Source organism: Hippocampus comes, unplaced genomic scaffold (genome assembly GCF_001891065.2).
Source record: "Hippocampus comes isolate QL1 unplaced genomic scaffold, H_comes_QL1_v1.1 scaffold93, whole genome shotgun sequence".
NCBI classification, from domain to species: Eukaryota; Metazoa; Chordata; class Actinopteri; order Syngnathiformes; family Syngnathidae; genus Hippocampus; species Hippocampus comes.
Window position 1 is genome coordinate 118,296 of NW_017805481.1, and position 9,836 is coordinate 128,131.

At 43.8% G+C, this 9,836-nt stretch overlaps 1 protein-coding gene across 1 annotated transcript in view; it reads left to right on the forward strand.

The window, feature by feature from the left end:
- The first annotated feature begins 2,869 nt into the window (after positions 1-2,869).
- The window catches only part of gjc1 (gap junction protein gamma 1), a 26,416-nt gene continuing 19,449 nt past the window's right edge, over positions 2,870-9,836 (forward strand). The window contains exon 1 of the mRNA XM_019875715.1: positions 2,870-3,616. The gene's annotated coding sequence lies outside the window, so the exon portion shown is untranslated. The remainder of the gene's footprint in view (positions 3,617-9,836) is intronic.

A 9,836-nucleotide genomic window follows, 5' to 3' on the forward strand; every position in this document is an offset into this window, starting at 1 on the left:
ATGTATAGTAAGGCGTTTTGGGCCGAAAAAAACGACCATGTATAGTCAGGCGTTTTTAGCCGAAAAAAAACGACCATGTATAGTAAGGTGTTTTTAGCCGAAAAAAAAACGACCATGTATAGTAAGGCGTTTTGGGCCGAAAAAAACGACCATGTATAGTCAGGCGTTTTTAGCCGAAAAAAAACGACCATGTATAGTAAGGTGTTTTTAGCCGAAAAAAAAACGACCATGTATAGTAAGGCGTTTTGGGCCGAAAAAAACGACCATGTATAGTCAGGCGTTTTTAGCCGAAAAAAAACGACCATGTATAGTAAGGTGTTTTTAGCCGAAAAAAAAACGACCATGTATAGTAAGGCGTTTTGGGCCGAAAAAAACGACCATGTATAGTCAGGCGTTTTTAGCCGAAAAAAAACGACCATGTATAGTAAGGTGTTTTTAGCCGAAAAAAAAACGACCATGTATAGTAAGGCGTTTTGGGCCGAAAAAAACGACCATGTATAGTCAGGCGTTTTTAGCCGAAAAAAAACGACCATGTATAGTAAGGTGTTTTTAGCCGAAAAAAAAACGACCATGTATAGTAAGGCGTTTTGGGCCGAAAAAAACGACCATGTATAGTCAGGCGTTTTTAGCCGAAAAAAAACGACCATGTATAGTAAGGTGTTTTTAGCCGAAAAAAAAACGACCATGTATAGTAAGGCGTTTTGGGCCGAAAAAAACGACCATGTATAGTCAGGCGTTTTTAGCCGAAAAAAAACGACCATGTATAGTAAGGTGTTTTTAGCCGAAAAAAAAACGACCATGTATAGTAAGGCGTTTTGGGCCAAAAAAAAACGGCCATGTATAGCAAGGCGTTTTTTGAATTGTTCCTTGGTGTGAGGGTGAGCGCGAATAGTTGTGGGGAAAATGGATGGGCCTGCACATTTTTAAGATCGCACAGGAAGGCCGGAATCGAACCCTGCACCTCCACAGCACGGGATCAACGAACTCACCATTAGACTACCAGGTACAGAATGAGTCCTCTATATTGTCTCTCGGTGCGAGTGTCAGCGCAAACAGGATCAGAAAATGGATAGCCATGCATGTTCTTGAGAACACACAGGAAGGCTGGAGCTGGAATCGATCACTGCCCCTCCACGTTGCAACACCGACGCTCTAATCATTCGACTACCAGTCAGGTACCAATTCACATTGTCCGTAGATGTGAGTGTGAGCACGAATAGTTGTGCGGAGAAGAGGACCAGAAAATGCACAGCCACGCACTTTTTTGAGAACGCACAGGAAGACCAGAGCCTGATTCGAACCGTGCATCTCTGCAGCACAATGCAGACACACTAACCACTTAACTACCAGGCAGGTCATGAGCACTCTTCCCACAGGTCGTTCAAGTTCATAAAAATACATCAGAAAGATGTTGTGCTTCCTGGTTCCCGCTCTGCTTTTCCCGCCGTCTCCGATCAGTTCCGATGATGATCATATGATCACTTCGGGTCATTTCGGGCCAATTTGACATACAGTATGTCAAATAAAGGGTTAGCTGATTGTCCCTTAAAACAAAGATGTTCCCTTCCTTTGGCAGCAATGATTTAAACACCAGCTCAGTGATATGTGGCTTTCTGTTCTTTAAATCCACCGTGAATCCCCTGCTCAATGAAGAAAAAGTCCTTAAAAAGTGGATAAATTAGCCCTCAAAAGTCCTTAAAAGGTCCATAAATAAAAAGCAAGTGAAAGAGTGGGAACCCTGCTGAACACTGAAGGGCCCCCGAGCACTCGTTACAATCTGTGGTTCCATGCGGTGCTAAATATAGACGATGGTTGAGAAAGAAATTCTTATGGTGTGTTCAAGGCCAAGATGGACCCTTTTTTCCAGTCTCCATCTGTTCAAAATTGCCCCATATCACACTCCTTTTTTCCTCATGTTTTACCGCACTATTCAGCCTTTGCATCGTTTTAATGATGCAATTTTTAAAGTGGAACTTATTCAAGACCACAAGGTGACCTACTGGTGTATATGGACGTATATGTATATAATATTAATATATATTAGTGGTGTGCTCCAATATGTGACACATGAAACGATTCAAAGACATTTGAAAGTGGAATGCTTCGATTTGTTTGCACCCACATCTTTTAAATTAAAACGATTTACCAATTGTCATCGCTTGTACGACTAATGAAGTGTCCTGCCTGTGATTGTCTGGGTTGTCGCTCTTTAGATGTTCCTGTGTGATTGAGGTCACGTAAGGTTGACACTTGGAAAAAAAATAAAAATACATAAAATGTTGCCACGTGACATTGTGACTCCCTGCCCCCCGGCACCCCTCAAATCCTGAATCATTGTCCCCTGACAGAATCAGACACTGCCTCATCGTCCCCGCTGAGACAGGATGTGATGAGTCGGACCGACAATACATGATCAAGGGAGACGCAACTTGCTATTTCAATTCATTTTTTTTAAATCCCCTCTAAATCTCTCACCCCTCTCAGAATGCCTCCAAATCCCCCCCAAATTCGAAAGGAGATCCCTTAATACGTACGACTTAAAACTTCAAAATGCCAACAAAACTCCCCAAGAGCTCCAAAAGCCTGCTCAGATTTTCCATAATCTCCAAAAATCTCACGCCTGCAAAATTTCAACTCCAATCAAATTTTGAAATCCTGCAAAAGCTTAAATTAAAAAAAAAAAAAAAATTAAAACAATCTCCCAATTGCCTTCCCCTGAAATCTAAAATTGGCATCTATCTATCTATCACAATTGTTGAAATAATAATGTAATAATTTACGATCTAATCATTTTCTGGTCTCTGTTCCTTTATTAAACAGATGCTCACCCGTCGGGAGCGCGCCTCGGTTACAGATGCGCACGCGCGATCCTCGTTCTCACCAGCCGCGCGCGTGCCTCCGAGACCCCCCGCCCCCCCACCACCACCACCCGACCCTCCTCAACTGTCACTCACGAGCGGACCAGGGGTTCGGCTGCCAGACTTCCACGGGGAGGAAACTCCAGAAAAATACTAACCGAGAACCGCCACCCCGCCTCCCAGCCCAGACCTTCCCCGAGATCCGAGCGCTGCTCTCCGGTCATCAACAGATCGGCGAATCGGTGGTCCGCGGAGGATGTGGAGCAGGCAAGACAATGCGGAGGCATGCATGTGAGCGAGCATGATCGAAGCATATGACCGACTCGTGAGCGCCGATATCGGCTGTAATCGCCGCGAGAGGTCGGTCCTCCTCCGGAGCAAAATGAATACATAAATAAATAAGAAGGTGGTTCCGTTCAGAGCGTCAATATGACCCGAACATCATCACCGTCATCCGGCACCGTTGTGACGGAACGGGCCCGCGGGGATCTTGGCACCGCTTTTACGCAGCAGACCACATAGTGAGCGACCACATTGTGTGAAGAAAGGAAGGCTGACATGGACAAAAGAAGAGAGGGGCTGTGAGGAAAAAAAAAAGAAGAAGAAGGGATAAAATGAAACGAGAAGAATAAAAAAAAACTAGTGGAGAAAGTCCGGCAGATCTTCAAGTTTGGACCGAGCCAAGTCCGAAAACCTCGTCCTCCTTCTTCCTGGGCTTCTTCTTGAATCCTAAAGCATCTTCACAGACTCGCACAGCGGTAAGCAACAACTTGCTCTTCATTTTACTAGAAAATCATCATGGGGCTAATTTATATACACACAGTCTTTTTTTTTTTTGGTTCCGAACGCGTGTTGGTGCGCTCGTGCACGCGCCTTTTACCACCGTGGCGCGCACACAAACGCTTGCATGTATACGTGCGATATTTATTTCAAATTCTGAATCATTTCTACGCGGAATCGTTTTATGTGACATTCGCACATCTGAATGGATGCCTGCGACGACTTCTGCTGTGCACGCGCGTCTTAATTGGAGCCCGTGCACGCGCAACGCCAGGCAGTTGTTCGGCCAGATGTCATTTTTTCACCTTTAAATGTGCAAACGATGCACCTGAACGTTGCATATTATGCAATGATTAGAGCAAAATTAGACTCTTTCTAATATTTTGTTTCATCAATCATAGAAACATATCTTGTTGCATTAAAATGTATCAGCCTTAATATAGAAGCATGAGAAACTCGTGGTGGTTTGAAAAGTATCAAGACTACTGCACATAAGCCCGAAAAAAAAAAAGAGAGGGGAAACGATTTTGGTGTTGTTTGGATAAATATGAAAAACTAATATGAATTTTATTTGCGAGGGATTACATTAATTATTTACGTCCGCGGTTTGAAACGTGTGAGGGCTTTCCTCAAGGGGGAGGCGCAGCAACTTGAAAGAAATAAAGGCTGAAATATTTACAGGTTGAAATATGATTCGGATTATACTTGTGTGACGCAACCGGCGCTGACAACAGGAAGCACGATATCAAACATTCTTTAAAAGTAATATCAATCTGATATTGGCAAGAAAAATAATTATTTAATCATACATTTTTTTTTTTTGTCTTGGCTCTCACGTTACCTACCAAGCTTGATTCCCGCCGCTTGTGTTCTGTAAGCTTCTCCATCTCATCCCTTTTATGAAGTCAATCGCTACCCCCTCCCCCGCTGCCTTCTTCATCCCACCATCATTCAGGGCAGTTAACCGGCGAAGCGACCTGCAACCTGGCAGCCTTCAGCGCGACGACACGCCGGATGCTTTTGAATGATGATCCGTGAGCATCAAATATGATGACTTTCCTCCTCACCGCTGCGCAAAATGAGCATGATCTATTTATATTTGTCAAAAAAAATGGGATGGCTCTGGCCCGGTGACCAGAAAGCGGGACCGTTACGCCGCTCACATCCTTACTGGGTGAATGTGATGTGTTCTTAGTGCAGAACGCATACATACTGTACCTTCCTCCACTCATCGTATGGCATTGAGCACATCCGTATCTTGGCACATCAGTACAACGTGGAGCGCATACTCCACAATTTGCACAGTACAGTGAAACTCCTCTACAGCGAAACCTACATGGGCGAAAATACCTCCTCGTGTGAAAAATATTTTCATGCATGAAAGCCATTCCCACTTTTCTGCTCCCCCTTACGACGAAAAGTCCCCCTGTTCCGTTATACGAAATCTTTTTCTCTGCTCCTGCCTCGCAACGAGATTCACTACAACGAAAACAAGCCTTCCGCAAAAATCTAATCCAACCTCAGCATGCCACAGCGACCTCTGCTGCTTCGTTCGGAAACGGCAACAGCAACCACCACACTTGTTTACACATGCGCAGTAGTCCAGGAAGTATTTGCTCTTGTTCGTTTCAGACGCAGCACGAACGTTACATTGCTAAAATGGCTACGAAACGGACCTTTGCAGACCAAGGAGTTAAGAAAAGAAAAGCATTCACGCTTGAAGACAGGATAAAAGTAATAAAAATGAAAGATGGAGGAAGCAAAGTAAAAGACATGATGCAAGAAATTTATGTAAAAGAAAGTGAATGCTGATTATAAATTTTGCAATTTCTTTATTGTTTTTTCTTTCTACACTGGCTATATGAAGTGTCAAATAAGTGTATGCTCATATTTATGCACTACGTATTGGAAGAAAAATAATTGTGTGGGTGTGTGTGTGTGTGTGTGTGTGTGTTTACATCTGAGATAAAATTTGCTGGAGTGAAAAGCCCCCTGTTGTGAAAAATGTCTTGCTGCAAACATGATTTCGTTGTAGAGGAGTTTCACTGTATTGAGCGCATACATATTTCCACCCACGATGAGCGCATGTATTAGACACATATTTCCATTCATCATATGGCATGAGGTGCATATATAAGATGCCGCCGCTCAATATTAGGCCGTGGAGCATGCCTCCGCTTATCATATGGCAGGGAGTGCAAACGCAACTCCACTCGTCAGTACGAAGCGCATTCGTACGACATTTTCACTTAATATTACCGCACGGGAGCGCATGCATACCTACGCTCATCTGCATAGCTCTTCCGGCACATTGGACGTATTAGCCATTCCGGCAAAGTGCTGCATCTCGGTGGCCCCATGACCTTTGTTATATCTCCTTGCACTGGCAATTGGGGGAGGAGGAAGTAAGGGAAGGGGGAAGTGGGGGTTGGGCATTGGACACCTGCACTGAAGAGCGATGAGGGCGAGATTGTGTGTGGCAGCACCGCGGCTGAAGTCAAAGTGTTCAACATTTCTCTTCGGTCGCAGCCTTGTGAGCGGAGTTAGCGTGATTGTGCATTTGGGACGAATTCAAACCCGAGCAACATTTAATTGGAGCAGGGCATCGATTTGTGTCGAGGGATTTATAGGAAATATGCTACATGGGGAAAAAAAAAAAAAGTCACCATCCAGCATGAGTTGATGTTTTACGGGGGTCTTAATAACTTTCCACCATTTGTGAGAATCAATACCAGTCTTGATTTTCTCGATAGTTAAAAGCCTGAATGACGCTCTGGGGAGGGGGCGGGTGCGCAATTAACCGATGCGCCGTCAAGCTGAAGGCCCATTCGACTTAGTTGTAACCTTTTGAAGCGCACAACGCATGGCGACTAAATCTCGCATGGAGCAAAATGAGAGGTGTGTGTGTGTGTGTGTGTGGGGGGGGGGGGCGTCTTCATTCATGTTTCTTTCTGCTTTTTTAATTTGTGCCTTAAAAAATATTCCCGCATTATTGCAAGGATCACATTAATGCTGTAATTGATTAAAAAAAAAAAGAAAAAAAAAGATAATCACATGCAATTAATCAGGCTTTTGCAGTGATGGTAGCTGCCTTGTGCGACGCCCCGCAGGAGGCTTTTTAAAGTCAATGACACGCTTCGACGACGTTTCTTCGCTATCGTCGGGCGCTTTGAATGCACTTCCTGTTTCTTTGCAGTCGGGAATGTGTCACGTGCAGTCAGTGGAGGGTCAATGACGCACCAATCTCAGCGCTTTTTCTGTGAATGGCAGGTGTTCTTGAAGATGATGATGATGATCTACCTCATGTACCAACGATGTATGTCCAAAAGTTTTGCAGTTTTTTTTTGTCCAAAACACAACCAAGAAAGATCAACAAAATCCACATGAAGGGAGTTTATGAAAAAAAAAATCCAAAACATAGACCAAACAATAATCCTCCTACATCGCAGTTACTACATTCCAGCACCCCGATGATAAGTAAAATCCGTGTTATGGAAATCCCTTATTTAAATACTTCCCAGGCATGATTTTGATAACGTTTACGATGCGTAATTTTTTTTAAAGGTCTTTAAACACAATTGCAACATCATCCGAACACATTTAAATTATGCAAAAATATAGTGTAGTATTGTAGTTTACAGTAAACAAATCCCATCAAGAAACGAACCTAATTTATCATCTCATGATATACATCAGTAATCATGGCCAAAGATGTACCGTACATTTTTAAATGGACCTGCACGTTTTTGTGGGCGTAAAAAGCAGGATCACAGCAGTGTCATTACAATAAAAACTAAAAGCGCTGAAATGCTTTTGCTGCTTTGTTCTTCTTCGTTCAAATTTACACCGACTCAAACGAAATATGTGGTCCGCCTTCTAGTTGCCGACAGAGTGAAATTGATCATACTCATTTAAATTTAGTGAGATACATGTTTTTTTTTTACCTTTTGAAATATATATGTTTTGTATTTTCTTTCATTTTTAACACAAAATATTCATACAGAATACTTGTGAGTGCTACTTTGATTTTGAAACCTTCGAAGTGAACTTCAGCTAGGCCTCGACTAAAATAGAGGGTAAAATAAGGACAAGTTTGCATAAAAAGTCAACATTTAATGATGCGACCATCTCGAAAGGAGCCATTGGCGATGAGCCCACAGTGCTCCCGCTGCACTTTTTTTACGTGTTTCTAGTATATATATAAACAGGGCGTCGAGTAATGTGCAATATCAAGGTATGATGTTTATATCTGCTTTGGCAGGCGTGCGCACGCAGCCAGCGTTAATCCTCAGAGTGCGACTTGCTGAGGGGAAACGCCGTTTAGATTCCTGCCAATGAGTCTGGATTCCCTCTGACTGCGCGCCGCTCTGCCTTTTCGGGTTTGCCAGTTGCTCCGCAGCACATTAGAGTGGCAGCAGAGGGGATGGCGCTCGACGCTTTTGGCCAGTTAACCACCTCAGTAGCCGCGAAGAGGTCAATGCTGTAGACGCGCGTCCGCTTTCGGGACCTGAAGTTAACGTTCAGAATCACGCGGTGTTGTTGTGGCTTCCGGCTTGTCTTTTTTTGCGTTGTGCCTTCAATCCAGGTAAACAAAATGTCATGAGCCCGTTTTTACAAAGAGTAAAAATAAAGATTCGACTTCGAAAAAGTACAAAATCAGGTTTCAAAAAAGGAGTTGGGTTGGGTTGGTGCGGACTATTTCTGGAATAAACAAACAATCTGGCACGGAAGTTTCGCCAAGGGGATGAAAAGGGTTCAATTAGTATAGCCTAACGCTGTTGTGAAAGGAAAGCTACTGGGGGCTGTCCTGACATCACTTCAAAGCAGGTGGCAGTTCTGTTCTTATAAAGTTGATCATTACTAAGTGCTCTGTTAGAGCGTTACATCGTCTAGGACGAAGGATGACCCCAGAGGGAAAAGATATACAGTACAGTACTGTATCTACCAAATATAGGACCCAACTGCTGCCCATGCTGTGCTTGTTTAAAAATCACCATATGAGATATATAATGTATGTGTGTGTGTGTGTGTGTGTGTGTGTGTGTGTGTATGTTGCACATAGAGCATATTTGACAATAAAGCTTGAATTGACTTGAGATGGTGATTTTTAAACAGGCACAGCATGGGCAGCAGTTGGGTCCTATGTTTGGTAGATACTGTATAGCCATAAGCAAGCATCGGGTTGAATTCGAACCGGTGGCCCAAAAAAAGACAATTGGTCTTCCGTCTGGCATTTGTTAAGAGTGCATTTGTCCCGATCAGAGGGTTTGAAACAGGTTGGGTCAGAAATATTACATTTAAAATCATGTTCAATATTTCTGACCCCAAAATCCTGATTAGATAATTGGAGCGGAGCACACACACACACAATGTATCGAAAACAGAATTTCTGAAAATTCGTCTGTGTGCATGTGTAGCACACCTAGACCGTGTTCATCTCGATTTAACTAACTTCACCGGCGTAGCCCGTTTCACGCCGACGCTAAAATGCTGAGTGCGTGCCGATGAGGCGGCGTGTCACCTAGGCTTGGCTCACGAAGGCCAAAATGGGCATCGTAGCAAATGAAAGCAGTTGCGCGGCAGGCACCTTCCCACTGGGAATGTCACTGTAACGTAGCGGGATGGACTCAGACGTACATACGCAGCACGCGCACACGCCCGTGCCGGATGCAGTGAAGCCCGTTTTTACGCTCCAGTCATTGTCGAGCACGCATATTCAAAGCGATATGTCCAACTCGTGAGTTGGCGCACGCTGACACATTTACATACTGGCTCGGGCCATCGCCGTGATGCGGGGTGACAGGTCTTATGCCACTTCCCCTTGGGGGTCCGAAAAGCGAGAGGGGTGGGGAACAACGTGACAGGTGAGCATGAGTGCGGTCTTTCATTCAGGGTCAAGGATGGACGACAATGAACTTTATTTGCTCCACAGCCGCAGTCAGTAGACAGCAGTTAATGTGGGGAATATATGTTGTGACTGCGCAAGATTCGAAGACTTGATTTCTGACTTGCTTAACCCAAGTAATGATTTCACTTGCTCAATTTTTTTTTCTTTTTTCCACAGTAACTTGGTCTTAGGGCTGGGCAATTCATCGAAATGTAATTGTGATTTTGAGTTCAGCGTGTCTTGTATAGCAAGGGTGCAGATTTGCCATTCAAGAAGAACTCCACAAAAATTTTTGAGTTACCCCAACTCAA